At 39.9% G+C, this 18,577-nt stretch overlaps 1 protein-coding gene across 2 annotated transcripts in view; it reads left to right on the top strand.

The window, feature by feature from the left end:
- The window catches only part of MARCHF1 (membrane associated ring-CH-type finger 1), a 284,313-nt gene that overhangs the window by 44,118 nt on the left and 221,618 nt on the right, over positions 1-18,577 (top strand). The window contains exon 1 of one of the 2 annotated variants that reach the window (XM_048942363.1): positions 17,966-18,042. The exons of the other annotated variant lie outside the window; for it this stretch is intronic. The gene's annotated coding sequence lies outside the window, so the exon portion shown is untranslated. Of the gene's footprint in view, positions 1-17,965; positions 18,043-18,577 lie in introns of those variants that run through there. 2 annotated transcript variants of the gene reach the window in all.

The following is an 18,577-nucleotide window of genomic DNA, read 5'->3' as shown; positions in this document are numbered from 1 at the left end:
CAAACAATTCTTTGACAATCTCAGTGCACCCACTCACACTTTCACAATACCACGTTGATACATAACATGATTAATTAGTATATGCCTAGTGTAATCACCAGAAATGCTAATGCTCACTTCTTTCCTAGGAGGGAGCCTGTAATACACTAGGAAGACCATCATGTCTTGAATGATAATATAGCTGGCTGAATCTTGGGAAGTGTTAGGACAAGGGGGAATGGTTTTAAGCTCAAGGAGGGCAGGTTTAAATTGGATGTCAGGAGGAAGTTCTTTACAGAGAGAGTGGTGAGGTGCTGGAACAGCTGCCCAGAGAGGCTGTGGATGCCCCGTCCATCCCTGGAGGTGTTCAAGGCCAGGTTGGATGGGGCCCTGGGCAGCCTGGGCTGGTATGAAATGGGGAGGTTGGTGGCCCTGCCTGTGGCAGGGGTCTGGGACTTGATGATCCCTGGGATGCCTTCCAACTTAAGCCAGTCTATGATTCTATGAATCTTTAATGAAATATCATGTGACTGTAGAGTGAGCTTTCATGTTGCACTTTCATTTGGACCCTTGTTGGAAAATCAAAACGTGGTGCAGTTTTGGACTTATGAGTAAGCCTGGTGAAAGGAAAAGTCCACATTTCTGTAATTTACACTGAAGTGCCCCAGTCATTTACAGAAACAGCAGCAAAATGACGCTTCCAGTGACAGCTGGTAAGCAGTTCTTGATGGTCTCTGGAAGCTGAAAGCCTTGTTTGCTGTCAGTGGCCAACCTGTTCCAGCAACCCAAGGCAAGAGCAGCCATCCTACGGTTGTGTCTCCCATTTTAAAGCAGAGAAAAATCAAGAAGATGTAAAACTGCAGGGATATGGAACAGCGAAACGCCAACAAGATAAGCAATGAAAATTTGTTAAAATCCCTATTCTCTCCTTCACTGTTTCTCAGAATGGAATACTTTTCAGCCACTGTTAATCCTGGCAAATACTGGAGTTGATCTGCTGGTGTTAATTAGCATGGAGTGGATAAGCATTTGATGCAGGTTAGCTTTTTTGTGATTAGATAATTATGAAAGATTTTTCTAGATCAGTGCATTCACACTGGAGAGCCTAAAGTGTCAACAACAAGGCCGGTGATAATTCAAGCCATCGTTCATGAAACTGAATCATACTTATCCTCGTTCAAGGCAACTCCCCTTCCCCCCCATATTTTTCTGATTAGAGCCAGTTTAGAACAACACTGGAAAAATGTTTTTAGGAAATCTCAGGAAAGGTGAGTAATAAATGAAAACATTTCAGATGTGCTGTTGTTATGACAGTGGAAGGGAAAATACAAGTCTCCCAAATCCTTTTTTGCTCATCTAACTTTCTGAATACATGCAAAGCTTAATTCAGAACTGAAATTGCCAACAAGTCTTAAGGTCACTGTTAAATGTTGATATTTGGAAAGCGTATGGGGAGGAGACTTCTGTGTACAGTCAGCTCTAGGTATGGAGTTTTTTTAGTAAATGCTGGTATATTTATTCAGAAAGACTGAGATGCTAATCACAGGGATTGCTGGACAATATAATTGAAAGCTGTGATGGAGATGGTTGATAAGGAAGGCAAGTGTACTGTGGACATTTGTAGGACGTCATCGTTTGAAATATTTGCTGTACCCCTTCAACACTACAAATATGTCAATTCTCATCTGTTCTACTCCTTCTGCACTTGGTTCACCACAGCACTGTACTGATTTCAAGTTAATGAAATGCTTTTCTTTCTTGCTTGCTCATTATCTCCTTTAAGACACTGTGACTTGTATGATTTGGTTTATTGAAAAGTTGTGTTGGTTCTTGATGACTTAACATGATAGAAGGAAACAAGTTTACGCCCTCAATCTAACTGCAAAAGACCAGAATCTGTGGAGAAGATACTGCCCAGATTTTCCAGATAGAAAGCACTCAAATCTTACTTAAATGTCTGAAATGTATCTTAAGACTCAAAATCGAAAATATTTGTGAATATTTAATTGGAGGATTTCTCACGATATAAATTTCAATATAAACAAAAAGAGTGTCAAAAGGGAAATTCACGATAGCCAAAAATTGTTGGAATGCATACAGATGTTGTCAGAGTTAAATCTCTTTTCTACCTGTTTTTAAGTAAGCAGCCTAAGAGCGAGTTTTGCATTTTTCAGGTTAGAGTGTCTATTTGCAAGGCATTTGTTGCTGTTCTTTTTATACGTAACGAAGGAGCCTTTGGAAGGACATTCTTACTTTGATGTGGGACAAACTGTAAATCAAATCAACCAAGCTTATGTTTCCACGTGTAGAATAACCATTGCCAAAATTACTCTGGAGACTCTGTTACCTTTTCAGTTCTTCACACAGATGTTTCCAGGTGACTTCTTGCCTGAGCCCACACCCAAGATGCTGGAGGTTCGGTGCTTTATTCTCTGCTGTCACTGCTGCAAGAGGGACTTGCACTGCTGAATCCTATGTGCTGACTGCTGGAAATTGGCCCAGGCAGCAGTTGCTCACTCTGTACATGTGCACTGACCTCCCAGCTGGCTGCAGCATCCCCAGTGCCAGATGCTAGGCTTTGTCTCTTGCACTTGAACTGTTGAAGGCATTCAGTTCAGCTACCAAATATTAGGAAACTTATGGGAAAACAGCTTCTGAAAGACCTCCACTCTTTGTGAAATTTTATTTAAATTGACCAGTGGATTTTTGGTATTTCATGCATTTCTATGTGAAATGGTTTTGTAATGGCAAAAGTCTAAATCTTTGCTTATCATTTTTATCTCTGCCCTACGCAATAGATCTGTTCTGAGACACTTCCCTGAGTGATGGCAACACGAGGACAATGCTGGAAGATTGTTTTCTTAATCCTACACACTCTTTTTGTTAGCAAAAAAGGTGACATAGTCACTGTTGAAAAGCTGATGAAAAAATAAGCATGATTCTGTGAACATTTGTGTGCTGAATTTGGCTTTCATGGGAAGTGTGATCTGGTGGTAGGGGAGGTTGGAGAAGGGGATTTTCCAACATGTAGGCTTGGAGCATCTGAAGAGCAAAGAGTTTCCTTTAACAGATGATCCAGTAGACCTTCCACGGAGCAGCTTTTGTGGCAACTCAATTGCACAGGACTCTAAAAGCACAGAGAAGCACATAGCTGAATGAATTCTAATGCAAGACATTTCCATACAGTTGTTAAGAATATGAAGACAAGAATTTATTGTTACGTTTCCAAATTAAGCTTCTAGTACAAGGGCTTTTCTGAAAGTATTGGCCCGTGACCTCAGAGGTGGATGTGGATGGGATGGCTGTAGAGGTTGAACCTCCCAGCCAGTATCCCAGTCCATGTTGTTGCTGTGTGACAGATGGCAGCAGGAGGGCAGTCTGACATGGAAGTGTGTCTGAAGCAAGGGGGCGTCACCAAATTCCTCCTTGTGAGAAAAATTGCACTCATTATCACAATTCATCAATAGTAGCTGAATGTTTACAACCAGTGGGTGTGAGACAGTGAGGTGGAAATAAATAGGAGGCATTTCTTTTGGAGGGACCTACATTGTTTTAGACATATAAAGAAAAGTTATATAATCGTATGTTGCTCTAACAATATGTAAAAATTTTCCTGGTGGCGTATATTCTGACATTTGCTCCGTCAGAACCTGATTTAGTTGAAACTGTCCTTAGGCCTGTCACAAGCAATGGAAAAATGAACCGTGTTTGCAAGTTACTGAACCGAATTATCTGCCTATGACTTATTGTGACACTGTCTCATGATGTGTCACTGGTAGCCACTATTCTGTATTGCCCAGAATGTCTGTGATGTAAGCCTTCTGTAACATAAACCCTTTATTTGTCCTTAAGATGCCCTTCCACATGAACTGAAAATGCCCTTCGTCTTGGCACGTGCCAAGAATCTGAATAAGAAGTGTGCCTGATTCCAAGAGCTGTCATTAAAAAGGAGCTCAGAGGTAAACGCACAAAGTAGTTTCATTTTTCCTGGTACTGTAAATTTATGTAGTGTGAACAGGGAAAAAGAAACTGTATGAATTTGGTAGTTCTGATAACCCTTCATGTTATCTGTCTAATATTTTCCTGATTACCTCCTTCATACACTGACAGTTCCCACTGATAGAAGCAAAATTGCAGTCCACTGAACAGCATCCACGTTTCTCTGCAAAGACAGTAAGTGAAATCATGAGGGAGAATTGTATTTCTATGAGACACTCTACCTATCTTTAACTCGCTAAGGGTCAAAGAGTCATTGCATCTTCAGCTCTTAATTATCATCTAAAAGTAACTTACATTTAAGAAGAATATTAAATCATTTATTGCCTGAAAAAGCAAACAAAATACACAATTTTATGCCTCGTCTACCTGAAAATTTGCTTGAAGTTATTCCTTGTTATGGGCCAAAGAACACTCATTGTTTAAAATCTCTGCCTTCTATTTTTGCTTCCGTAATAGTCTTCAGAGTGTTATTAATCTAATCTTGAAGTAGAGAACAATAAGCAACCATTTATTCTTTGTACCCCTCTGGCTACGAGCAAAGGACTGGAACTTTCAGAATTCTATCATCTGTGTTAAATATACAATAAGGATGTTTATTTTCATATCACTTTTCCATACTCATCAAATATCTCTATTACATTTTCAGTTTACTTCCTCAGAACTCATTAGAAGAGGGCGAGGGGCTCACATATGCAGGCGGTGGCTGCGTGATGTGTCTGTATTGCAAATGGAAGACCTCACTTCTCTGCATAAGTACAAGGTCATTCTCTGTTTGGGAAAGTGTGATTGCTAGAGCTAAAAAAGGCTGTGGTCAGTGTCAGGCTGTGTCATCTTGTTTGTTAGAGCAGTTGTAATGTTAAATGACTCGCTTTGAATATTTTAACGTGCTGTATGCAGTGGTGCTTGTAGGATTCCAGCCAAGTTATTCAGGAGGGGAGAATCTGCAGGGAGGTTTGTGAAAAACTGCTGAGTGTGCTCCTTCTCTAAAAAGAATCTGGTTTAAAAAATACACGTATATCCTGACCAACAGAAAACAAGCTTGGAATTGGGTTCTGAGTTACAAAAAATAATTGGTGTGTGCTCATCTGCATACCAAATACAGATTCTTCAGAACTCACAGAATCACAGAATCACAGAATCACCTGGGTTGGAAGGGACCTCAAGGATCACATAGTTCCAACCCCCCTGCCTAGCAGGGCCACCAAACATACACATTCAGATCAGGTTGCCCAGGACCCCGTCCAACCTGGCCTTAAACACGTCCAAGGACGGGGCATCCACAACCTCCCTGGGCAGCCCGTTCCAGGGCCTAACCACTCTCCTAGTAAAGAACTTCCCCCTAACATCCCCCTAACATTCTCTCTTGAATCTATCACAGAACCTGTAGAAATACTGGAGAACGGGAGTTTCCTTAAAGCCTTTACCTGACCTACACTGGACGTTGTTTGGTAGGCAGCAGAAATTGGCTTGTTTGTAAATATTTATATTGTAATAGCACAGAAGTCTCCCGTGTAGCAGTTTATGATAGGTGTTGAAATGTGTTTCTTGTCCCTGGTGATTCACAGGCCAAGTACCAGGCTGTGCAGTCAGGTCCGTACCACCTGAACCAGACCTTGAGCACAGAGCCTTGTGCAGGGAGAGCCTGTGTGGATCTGAGTACAGGATCCATGGAAAGTGATCAAAGCCAAATCATCTTTGCCGTGCCTGATGCAGGCATAGAAGTAGCCCTTTAACCATCTACTTCAAGCTTAGAATAACTACTGTGACCATAGAAGCTACAGTTTTATTTTGAATCTTTGTTACAAGAGACTGCATTTTAGCCTGCACTGTGCTAATGCAAGTCATGTCTTAGCACTGACAATGTTTACAGGTTCTTTTCTAACCCTACCTGATTTCATATATTTTTTTTAATCAATTGTGAATGAAATATTTTGATTTGATACAAAATGTGGCGGGGCATTGGTGAAGCTCTGCCCAAAAAAATGATTTCCGTGGAGTTAAGTCCCAGCAGGGTTCAAGCTTTTATCGGTTTGCTTTTGATGAAATATAATTTTCTATGTCTGCCTTGATTTTTCTATCTCAATGAAGAATTGAGATCTTGAATTTGCTAGCTAGACACTTTGCTCAGGCTGTGCCAAGGACTTTATCCACCACTATGATTGAAAGTTCTTTCTTTCAGCCTTAGGGCTTCTATGCATAATTTCGACAGCTTGTGCTTTATCAAAGGAATTACGTCAATCGTTAAAGCTGCTGCTTTCCTTATTTACTTGCAAGTTTTGAATATCAAATTTCAAGAGGAAAAGAAAAGCAACGTGAAAGAAAACTTTCAAGGGAGTGTAAAACCAAAGGGAGAAGGAGGTTTGTGTTGGCTTTTTTTTTCCCCAGGTCTTCACCATCTCTGCTCTGCAATGCTGCTTTGCCTTTCTGTTATAATTTTTAAGCTTCCTTTGAGCTGTGCTGATGTAATCTTCTCAGTGCTCTTCTTCATGTTCTCCTTGTTTCCACCAAAGGAGGAGAGTAATTATTATGCTTCACATGCATGTTGGCTTAACTCTGTCAGATGCTCCATCCATCGCCAGTTTAGTGGGTCCTTCTCCCTAGTCTCCTTGCTCTCGACTCCCTCATTACAAAGTTGCTAGTGAGGCTAAAAGTAATATTTTTAATCCTAAAATATTTTCCTTGGTCTGGAATCACACACACTGTGGTGCTGTCACTGATGTGATTAATGGGCAGCCAAGAAGAGCAGCAGCTGGCTTCACATTCTGTGGTCGCAATGCAGGTAAAAGGCATGTTTACCTTCTTAGGTAGGTTCTTAAGCTGATATCTTTTGAGAAAGCATTGATTAAAGCACTGAATTTTCACTGATTTTATTGGAGCATTTCCTTCTGAAACAAGGATATGCTCCCAAATTAGAGTGGTTCCACTTCTCAAACGGCTTCATGATCTGGCAGCTGGCAGGGTAGTTCAGACAATGTATGATTTGCCTGTGAAAAGATAGCTTGGCTACTGCAAGTATTCTCACTAACAACAGCACAGTGGTTTGTGTGAGTCAATTTACTGTATCTTCCAGAACACTAACCTGCCATTGACTAGCTGCTTGATGCCCAAACTTAGGGTTTGTGTGTGTAGCTTATGAGCTCTTGACTTTCAAACTGTGCTTCAAAACAGCTTAATGAAGAGGGCATTTGTGGGAGAAGGCTAATATGGGTTTTAAGAGCTCTTCTTCAGTGGAACAGTTCTATTCCCTGTCTTATGAAATATCTACAATGACACTGCATGGTTGTTATTCCTGATTTTGTAATTAGGAACAATTTTAGTAGTTGTCAGGTCACTCTTGGCATGGAATTTTATAAAGTTAGATAGAAACTCCCAAAAAACTGCAATGAATTTAAGGGAGGACTGACTTACAATAGAATAACTTTTTGTCATTTATTGAAGTAAATATAAAGAGTATATAATGATTTTCATATTCAACCTGAACTACACCAAAGAGAGTTCTGTGTATGAACATACATTGGCAAAAACATGCATTAGCAAAAAGAATGAAGTGCAGAAGCCAGCTGCACATTTAGAGCAAGTGTTGTGCCCTCTGTCAGGTAACAGCAGATGAAACCTCTAAGGGAAGAGACGGATACTTGCAGATAGAGGCTCACAAATCAAAGTCCAATTTTAAACTTGTCCCTTTCTCTTAGACGTGTGTCTGCCAAATCAAAAACCTACTGAGGAATTACAATAATAACAATAAATGCCTGTGACTTTGTTTCATTTTTGCAGTTTTTTTCCCAAAAGAGAACTTTGAATACATTTATATTGGAGGAGTAGCAATGGGAAAGAAAAAGAAGGGGTCAGTGTTCCTAGATGCAATCTTATGGATGCTCGCTCTATGTATAAAGTACCATCAAGTAGACTACAGATCTTAATATTTCTTTCTTCCTTATGTGCAGCTTTGGCATATTTTGTTTTGTTTACTATTCTCCCAGGCATGTGGGAAGTTCTGATTCTAGTAACATTCAGCTGTTTAATTCCCTTTTACACTTACAGATGCCATAACAGAAACGTTTTTTGCATCATCCAAAGTCTATTAGAAAGCTGTGGAATTTTCTGCAGTCTGACTGCCCATGCAGATACATTCCTTATTTCTCTGTGTATTGGTAGCATGCAGATACATGTATGCTCATGTACATTTCTCGATTTTTAATGCCACTGTGAGCACAAAGGAAATTTTAAGAGCTATTTCTACTAAAGAACTCAAATTGATATTGGAAAGCAATAGCATTTTTTAGGTTTTATTGTTTTATTCTCTTCTTCTTGCAGTCAATTTTAATATCCTGTTGCATTTCCAGGCTGCATGTCCTGAGTTTTCTTTTCAACATCAGATATAATTTCTGACGTATTAGAAGTAATTCAGGGTTAGTTGTTGCTAACTGCTAACTGTGCTCTTCTTGCTGATGCAGTCTGTAGTTTTTAGTGGGAGGAGAATCCCCTGATAGAATCACCTGCTCTTTGAATGACTCCTACATAGGGACAAGAGGAAGAGAGAAATTCCTCGCACAAAAGAAGCAAATCTGTTGTGACAGCTGTCACTGTAGCAGCGCAAACCACACCACTTCAAAGCCGAGATGTTATTTCCCATCAGCATCACTATCTGTGCTGCTGGGCTTTCTCTGGTCACTCCACAGGGAGGGGATAAATACCTGAATTCTTCTATTATTTAAGCTTCCTCCTGGCTTAGGTGAAGATATGGTGCAGAGCTGTTATCTGCAGTCCTCTCTCAGTGACATAGCAGGTAAATTTGCAAGGTTAGTCTGTTAGCTGGTGATAAAGGCTGTCTCTGGGCGGGCAAATGAATGACAGGCACAGGACATAAACACTAATAATGGAAAAAATTTAACTGAATAGATGGCAATAAGAACATACGTTCAACCACCTAATTCAAAACACTGCTTCTGTTCTGACACAGTTGCTGTTTCCATTCTTCTTCTCTCTCGGAGGAGAAAAAGCACGTATATTTGTTAGCAATTAGTTCTTCAGATGATTCTTGACATAGAGATTGACATAGAGATTTTGGAAAGGGTCCAGAGGAGGGCGACTAAGATGATCAGGGGGCTGGAGCACCTCCCCTATGAGGACAGGCTGAGGGAGTTGGGCTTGTTCAGCCTGGAGAAGAGAAGGCTGCGGGGTGACCTCATTGCAGCCTATCAATACCTGAAGGGAACCTACACCCAGGAGGGGAGTAAACTCTTCAAAAGGGCTGACGACAGCAGGACTAGGGGAAATGGTTTTAAGTTGAAGGAGGGAAGATGTAGGTTAGATGTTAGGGGGAAGTTCTTTACTAGGAGAGTGGTTAGGCCCTGGAACGGGCTGCCCAGGGAGGTTGTGGATGCCCCGTCCTTGGACGTGTTCAAGGCCAGGTTGGACGGGGTCCTGGGCAACCTGATCTGAATGTGTATGTTTGGTGGCCCTGCTAGGCAGGGGGGTTGGAACTACGTGATCCTTGAGGTCCCTTCCAACCCGGGTGATTCTGTGATTCTGTGATTCTGTGATTCTCCCCATCTTCAAAATTGTGTAAATACAGCATCTACCATACAAGCTGTCCAATCTGTGCAGTGAGCCTGGCTCTTATTGTCTTCTTGTGTAGCAGCGTTATCAAAGGAGAAGTGAAAAATGTCCTAACACCCAAACTGCAAACAGTGCAGTACGTTTCACAGCATCTTTGCACACTCTTCATCCACTGGTGACAGGTGACAGGACGAGGGGAAATGGCCTCAAGTTGTGCCAGGGGAGGTTTAGGTTGGATATGAGGAAACACTTCTTTACAGAAAGGGTTGTTAAGCACTGGAATGGGCTGCCCAGGGAGGTGGTTGAGTCCCCATCCCTGGATGTGTTTAAGAACCGTTTGGATGTGGTGCTCAGGGACATGATTTAGAGGAGGGTTGTTAGAGTTAGGGTAGGATGGTCGGGTTGTGGTTGGACTTGATGATCTTTAAGGTCTTTTCCAACCTGAGTGATTCTGTGATTCTATAATCCATAAGCTTCTACCTGTAAAACACAAGAAACTGAGAGAGACACTGAGAGCCTGTGTCTGTTCTCAACTAAATCAAATCTCTGAACGTTGTTGGTAGCGTGAAAATAGGTTAATTATGAAAAAGGGAAAATTGTGATTGAATCTTAGCTAGATGTGTGGCTGAGCGTTTCCCTCATGTTTGTCAGGCCTAGATCTTTTGCAGTGTAATTTTTCAGCATTTTCAGTTCTATTATGAATAGACTAGGTATTCCAGGACACTGGAGATAGACATGGAGGGAAGAAATAAGCAAAGGAAAAACTCCGATTTGGAGTTAATTACTAAAATATAGGAAAGTAGAAGTAGGTCAAGTATGACTAACATGATTCTTAGACTACAGAGAGTGGAGAAGACTTCTGTGGCAGTAGATATGGCAATCTAAGATGATCCGAGAGACCGTACTTCTCACCTTCTGTGAGACATACTATTAAGTAGAACAAATATTTAAAAAACACACACCACTTCATGCAGTGAAAGTCAATATGCATAATGTGAGCATCATGAAATTATCAGTTCCTGGTGTCATTTCAGTTCTTAGTGAAAAGCTCTGTAGCTTATACGTAGTGTCCAGATCTTGAAAGACTCGGGCTATCAGAGCTATGAGAGATCTGTAGTGTCCAGTTCTTGAGAGAGTCAGAGATATCAGAGCTATGAGAGATCTGTTTTTAGGTCTTCATGTAATAATCTTTGCTGTATCCAGCCTTGGATACAAGGAGCTCTATAGCTTCCTTGTGTGTGTTGGCTTGAGTATTCCTACACCCAGTTCCTTCCATTCTTTCAGTTCTAGTGGAGGCATGGAGAACAACTGGTGTCTCTGTACTCACTGAATCAGCGTGCAGCTGAGCCTCCAAGAGTTTGACAGGAAAATCCAACTACACCTGTTGGAGCTGCCTGTGTTAGACTGCTCAGAGATGGTACCTGGAATCTGGATCGTAGTCATTTTTTCATCAGGTTAATGACGACTGTGAAATCAGTCACCAGATGATCAATATTAATAAAAGTATATATTTTCTTGTATCAAATGTTAACAATCTAACTTTCCTGGATTGTTGATGTGGGAAAAAATACTTAGGGATAAAGAGACTGACTGAAACCAAGTATGTAAGGCCAAGCTATTTCTTGATGTTGGGCACTCTGTACAGAACTGTTTGTTTCAGTTTGCCTATATTGTGGTTTAAATGCATTTTGAACTTTGGCTAGAGTACATCAATTTTCAGATTATTTGTATTGAAAATATGTTGGTCTTGAATTTTGTATTTTAATGGTGAAAACAAAAATAGCTAAGAACATAGGGATAATTTTCATCTATGCCACCCCTTCCTTCAAATCAGAAGGACTCTGCAGTTCAGAAGCGTAACATGATTGTTCGTGTTCATTGGAACGCATGCTGTGATCAAAACACAACTTGGAAACGCACGCAGGATTGGACTGCAGGGTGTGTGCCTGTAACAGAGGTGGTCTAGGCTGGAAAACATTGTTCAGTTCAAGTGAGCGTTCACTCACTTTCATTTATTAAACATAGCTGTCTGCTGTACATTTTGATCCTCCTTGTGAAGACAGCTGATGGAGTTATCTTTAGCAAATATGTCCTGCAAAAAACTCCCCTCTGGCAGTATGCTAAGTGTATGTAAAGCCTGTATATTTTGAATCAAAATCACTTTGAATCAAAAGCTTCTCTTGGCTAGTGGATGAAATAGGAAACGGGCTGTGTCCCACTCCAAGCCAGGAGCAGGCCCTCCCTTTGCCCTGCCACAGGCACAGCTCCTACCAGTGTATCCAGGGACAAAGATTTCCTTCTGCTACCCAGATGGATATCTGTGCTAATCTTGAACATCTTGAAGGGAGAACACAAACCTCATCTCTGAAAACTTCATACAGTACACCCTACTTCATGTTTCTGGCCCGAGTTTAATGTAATTGTTTCCACAACAACAACAAAAATCCACCACAATATAGATCTATTCTGTGAGGAAAAGATGATAATTAATTAATTCATTTCCATACGACAGCATAGGATTCAAATCACAGTCACAGTCTCTTGCACGTCGTTTGCATTCTTGTTATTCAGACTACTTTATGGAGTGGCAGAGAGTTACTGCTGCTTAATCCAGAATTTTAATCATGGCAGTAGAACAAGTAATCAGTAGCTGGTGATGAAAGCAAATGCATTTTTCTGGATTTGTTAGGGCGCTTTTGTCAGGAGCTGTTGTTCATTGAGCAAGAACTATGTTATTAAAAATTGATTCACTGGGGCATTTTCCAGGTACAAAGATGAGGTTTGAGTTAATTGAAGTGCATGAGAAAATGAAGAGAGGGAAGCATATGAAAGTTTCTGCTGAAAAATAAGCTTCCCTAACCTGTTAATGTGTTGCTCAGAAACAGAGTTTCTAACAAGTTTAGCTGCAAATGTTACTTTCCCCGGGTTACTTGCTGTTCTTGTGGTATACCATATCAGCTATTTTCTGGTTATTATTTAGTGAAGAGAATTACAAACAGAATTACACCAAAGTTAATTCTAAAATACTGATACGCTGCTGTTTTCTGAATCAGTAGATTTTAATATGCAACATTGGAATTGAAATCACATAGAATTAATTTTATTAATTAATGTACTAACTAAAGAGTGAAAATCTCCTCTCATTTCTATAGAAATACGTCTATCAGTTATCAGTATCTCTTTGCTGTTTTCCAAATCATGCAGTGCAGGGTTTTGCTGCAGTTTGTGGATCAGTGTAGCTTGCAGATATTTCCCAGCTTATACTAAGGCCTTGCCAGAAGGAACAGATTCTACAATGTGAATGTTTAGAAGCAATTCTTAGTTTAAGAATAATATGTTATGCAGGCTTTAGTTCCTAGGTCTTAACTATGATATGAATATGTGATAAAATTAAGATGCTTAGCTTGGTATCCTATCTTGTTTCTAAGGGACCCTAGACAAAGGATATGGTATCTATCAACACTCTGTGTTTTCTATGCACAGTTTTTTTCCTTAGATCTTATTGAACCGATCAAGATAACTGTATGATCCTAAAAAGGAATGAGATTGTTTTCTCTGTTGTAATGAATGAGATAGAAGTAAAGGAAGGAGAATGGGCTCAGGAACTTGGAAGCATTTCTTGCTGGCAGGAGGCAGGCTGTCTGGTGCAAGCAGTCATCAGAAGGTTTTTCCCGAAAGGCTCTGGTGATCAGCGTGACTTGGGAATTCAGAGGACAGCATTTCCTCTGTTCTCCTAGATAAGAAGCTTTCTTTGTATGATTTTCTTTGTATGGATTTGTCTGCCGTATATTTCTTATGTGAGAGATGTGATCTGAATGTCTGTACAGCAAATAGTGTAGCTAGCCACATGCACTGAATTCACAACAAGTCCTGGAACAAGTTTTTAAAGAGATCTGAGACCATGTAAGGACGCTATTATAGATGGTTTATTAATAAAGTCTTCTAAAGCTTACTGTAACAGCTTTGATTCTGTTTGTGTTTGCTGTTTGGCACAACATCTGGTTTATAGCATCCTGGGCATGTGCACAACGAGAAGTTACTTATACATATATATTTTACACAGATGAAACATATTTTAATCTTCATTTTCAGTTTTTGCTGGTTTATTTTTAGAGAACAATCTCGTCTCATGCTGACTCAATTGCCTGAATACACCTGACATGAATGACTGAACTTGCTTCTTTCTGTCAGTCAGATCTTGTCTTTGGTAGGAAAATCAGAGAGAAAACCCAGAGCAGTGAAATATCACTTAATAACAGAACTAGAAAACAAAACTCAGCCATCAAAGCAAGAGGTGCACAGTACCAAAATCTTCTGTAGATTTACCTTAAAAACTCAGTGAAGAATTTGGTCCTTTGGACTGTGGAGAAGCAACTTCATAGTCTGACTCTAGGGGTCTTTCAGGAAAAGAAGTGATCCTTATGTATATGAATGATGCTAAGGCTCCAACTCAAGCACCTTTTTTTCTCTGAGATTCTCAAGTTTTATATAAATTACAGATAAGGAGATGCATTCCCTCGGTGTGTAGATTTACAGTTAGGGAAATATTTAAATGATGCATTGCATGGCTTCTCTTTAAAGCATTATCTTTGCTTCATTTCAGAAGTACCTATATATTTTTTTAAATCTTTGCTCATTCAACACTTTTAGGTTAATGTTATTTAGAATAACTGGAGTTAGAATGTTGGCATCTTTGCAGTACAGTCTCATGTAGCATAGATGAACGATTTCCATCTATTTCTTAGGGTTGTTTTTGTTTTTTAAACTTGCCAAATGCTCCTACTTTCATTTCAGTTCGTTTTTGGCAGACAGAGCTTATCAACTATCATCCTGCCATCATCACTTTTGGCAGTAATAAAAGCCTTGCCAGTGCTTTTATACCATTAGTTCCTGTATTTCAGCATTTACTGGCTAGCAGCTGTCCTAAAGTATGTTCCAGAAACCTGCAAGTGAATTATTTTGATTTACTGTCTTGGCCCAGTGGGGATGATGCCTATTATGTCAGAACTGGCAGATGTGTAGGAGAAGGCAGTAAATGATCTTGACAGAGAGTTTAGAGCTCTCTATTGGATAGAGATATAACATTTTTCTTCCCACATAGGGTAGGAGCCCAGCAGAAACTTAATACTCTTATGAAGAGACAAGTGAGTTTCATTTGATAAATCTATTGTTGACTCTAACAACGAATTTTCTTTCCTGGTTTTAATTCTGATATTAATGGAATCATCATAGACTTCACAGTAGAGTGGATTTCCTGGAATTTTTTAGTTGTTTTTAAGTTAGGATGGGAAAAACTTTCCGAGTCATAGAGGAGATAAACATTTCTCTGTGAGAATGCCAAGAAAAAAGACCGTTTCCAGAATCTGATGCGATGAAATTAGTTTCCAGATCGTTCAGCACTCTTGGATTAAAAGCTTTCTCATATTATGTGCAATTTCATTTGCAGTCCCTTCTGGCAAAGTACTTACAAGTTGTTCATATTAAGTACACGCTCTCCAGCAGATATAACAACTTCTGAAGCTGGTGAGCCAAGGGTAACAACCCAGAGAGCTCTTCCTTACGTGCAAATGCCTAGCAGTACTGAGAACTTCATCACTATGAAAAATCAGTTTTGCTGCAGTGAGCTTATTTGCAACCCTAGGTCATAAATGGGTCAGAAAGCTGCTATGGCTTTGTAGCAGGGAGAATTTTTTTACTTACTACTGGAAGGCGTAGCTTTTACAACTGAATATACATTAATGGTTTTGCAACAGCCATGGCAGCTAGTGCTGTAATTTTATACTTCAGTCACATAAGCCTGAAGTTGATTACCAAAATCAAATGCTATTGAGTTACTTGGATTCACATAAATAAAGTCATTTATGCAAATATACCTTCTGTAATTTCTTTAAGAGATACCAGGGCAGAAAATCTGTAACTTGCAACAACCCCTACTTCTGGAGGTTTTCAAAAGTCTTTCACTACTTCTCAAAACAAGAGAATACAAAACTCAAGTCCCCAAAATGTTCCAAAAGAACTGAAAGTCAGAAACGAGTCAATGGGTATAAATTTGTTATTATATTAAAATTGTGTAAGATTCTCATAGGAATGACTTACGTTAAATCACTGCTCCTTACGTATTGGCTGATTCATTTTCGGAGGCAGGGATGGGGAGAGAAAGTAAACCTGTGCAACTGCAGCACAGAATTAAAATGCAAGTCTGTGTTTGTATTATTTTGAGATCAGATAGAGTAGCTGCCTCAGAACGGTTTAATTTTTGTGTGTGTGTGACATTTTTTGATGGTATACACTAATAGAAAGCAGTTATGAAAGTGTTTGAGAATCAAAGTGATTGCTGAGCTAGTCGTAAACAGTCCCACTGTCAGAACGGTTTGATGATATTTCAGTTGATGGAAGAATTGAACTCAAAAATTGATTTACAGTCTTGCTCATGAAATACAGCCCAAAGGCCAAAAGTTTACCTCTAGAGAATCTAACATAGTTGTCATCTGAAGAAGGTCTGAAATGGTCGGAGGAAGTAAATAATCCATATCTTCAGGTCAGAAAGTGGTCTTCTTCCTCTTAGGTGTATGAGAGCAATTTGGCATCTCATACGACTACTGTTAGGACTCTGACCTACATATTTTCAGTCAGTGGGCCTGAGAGAACCCTGTGGAAAAGTTCATAAGCAGTCTTTATTTCACCAGCTGCAATGTGTGTTGTGTTAGAGAACTTCTAGTCTCATAAAACTAAATGACAGCAGCTATAAAAACTTGGCAGCTTTATATCAGGAAGACCACTGCATTTAACAGACAGAGGATTTGCTCTCCTTTGCCCTGGATACTAACTTTCAGCGACTGGGTTTTGCACTCGTGTATTTCTACATCTTGGGAGTGGGACTGACAAATGAAATGTCTGTTTCCCAAAAGGGTCTGTATTATCAAATGGCAGAATCCCAACTTTTGGCATAGATCTTAACACTAATTTTTGGGCGAAAGGAATCCCTGAAAAAATGTCAACAGAATGGTGTACGTGTTGAATAACTTGGCTATATCTGACTATGTGCACCTATTTCTCTCAAGAATGTATTGGGAGGAAAAGATTTTCTGTCATCTGTGGTTTCTCAGCAAAATTGTCAGAAAATTACATCAATCGGTTACAGATTACTCCAAAATGATTGATACAAATGTTGTAGATCCCAATCAGTAAATGTCAAAACCTGGACCCGTTGGAAATGAGCTAAACTAAGTTAATTACCAGCCTCATTAACTGGGGTGATTTTGGGAGGATTGTGTCTTTGGCAAAGCAGTTTGTGAATAATTAGCATGATGAATGGACCTGATGGAAAACAGCGCTTTGACCACTTTGTATTGGCTGTTGTGGGAGCAGCTGATGCCACTTTGTGTGGTTTCAAATTGATCTGTGCACTAACAATCAAATGATTAATAGCTCTGGGCAAGGTGTCTGTCTTTTATTTGATTCAAGACCATCAAATAAACACAGATGAGCAGCAGTTTTGAGGAGAATAAACCAGTACGAAGTTGTTTTGCAGTGGAATATGTTGGCTTTTCAAAACACTGGCAACACGTGACAGGAGGAGCAGAGAAGCATGTTGAGGAGTGGTATAGTTGTGGTCGACTTGAAACACTAGCTGCAAAACTGGCTTTTAGTTAAGGAATCTTACCTGCTGGTTTAGGATGTTCTGGTTTGGTGGATAGCCATGGGAGGCTCTTTATTCCTCGGGCTGCTTCCTGAGCTCATAGTTTTGTGCTTGTTCAAAGCACAGGACCCTAACCTTGTACGTTTGTGATTTGGGGATAGAGTTTGATGTGCTGTAATAAGAAATCCAGTTTTGATGGTCCGTCTGTGGAGCCTGGTAGAGTGTCTGTCAGTTATTTGAGGATCTTGTGCCTTTCATCTGAATGACAGCCCATTATTCATCCTTTCTGCTAGGTTCATTCGCACGGGAAAACACTGACACACACATCCTGGAGCAAAAGAAGCAAGAAAGAATGTGGACAGAGTGGTAGGTCTGAATCTTGTTCCACCATGTGATTCTGTTACCAAAAAGAAGTGTTAAATGTAATTCTTTGGCCAAAATGATACTCATCCTCCTCCGTACCATCTGCAACATCTCAGATTCAGGCTGCTTTGAGTAACAAAAACCTGAATTAACTATTTCATCTACTGCTTGTTTTAACCCTTTTAAATTGTGACAGATTATCTTACCTCTGCAGGTTAAAATGATAAAAAGAAGCATAAAAATTGGATTTCAAGATAGGAAAGTGTATGGGATCTGCTAAGTCACAGCCTGAACCTCTGATTGATCACCTGAGGCGAGCCATGAGTCAGCCAGAGGAGCACAGGTGAAGGCAATTCAGCTGTGCTGCCTGAAGGGGGTGGAGCCTGGCTGCACCCCTGCTAGACCTATTTAAGAGCTGGCTAGCAGGGGGGAAAAATCTTGTCTGGAGATCCCCTCTGCTGGTGTTTTTTTGTTGGTGAGTCTGGCATGTGCGTAGCCTTCCCGTAAGTCTTCCATTTATTTTTTCTTATTATCTTAGTCAACTTTGCTAAGCTCTCTTGTTCTTTTTGTGATTATAACATCTTAGTATCCATTGATTATACAGAAATAAAGGGAAAAAATAGTCTGCTGGAGATTCAGTTGATTGAATAGAATAGTAAATTCACTGTAGTTGTGAATGCTTTTGTGGGAATTTTGTCTTTCAGCCCATGTATTTAATTTACTTCTGACTTGTAGATGTGAAGTAGGGGATATTAAGTAGTTAACATGAGCCAAGCCCTAATCAACAGAGGTGATTTTTATATTGGTAGTGGAGCTGATCACTGATGATAACTTGGAATGAATTGTTGGTTTCCCAGTATTAAGAGTTTAAATGTACTGTAACATCTTTCCATAAGCTGTGATTGTCTTTAGAATTTGTTACACCTGTAGTACTGTAGCTTTAAAGATTCTGTGTGATTCTGAAGAAAAAGGACAGTGGCACGAGGACATCATCACTAATATATAAAGTAGCGTTATTCATGGCAGTTGGTAAAAGGC

This window comes from Lagopus muta, chromosome 4 (genome assembly GCF_023343835.1).
Source record: "Lagopus muta isolate bLagMut1 chromosome 4, bLagMut1 primary, whole genome shotgun sequence".
Taxonomy (NCBI): Eukaryota; Metazoa; Chordata; class Aves; order Galliformes; family Phasianidae; genus Lagopus; species Lagopus muta.
This window is presented reverse-complemented; position numbering and strand designations above follow the sequence as displayed.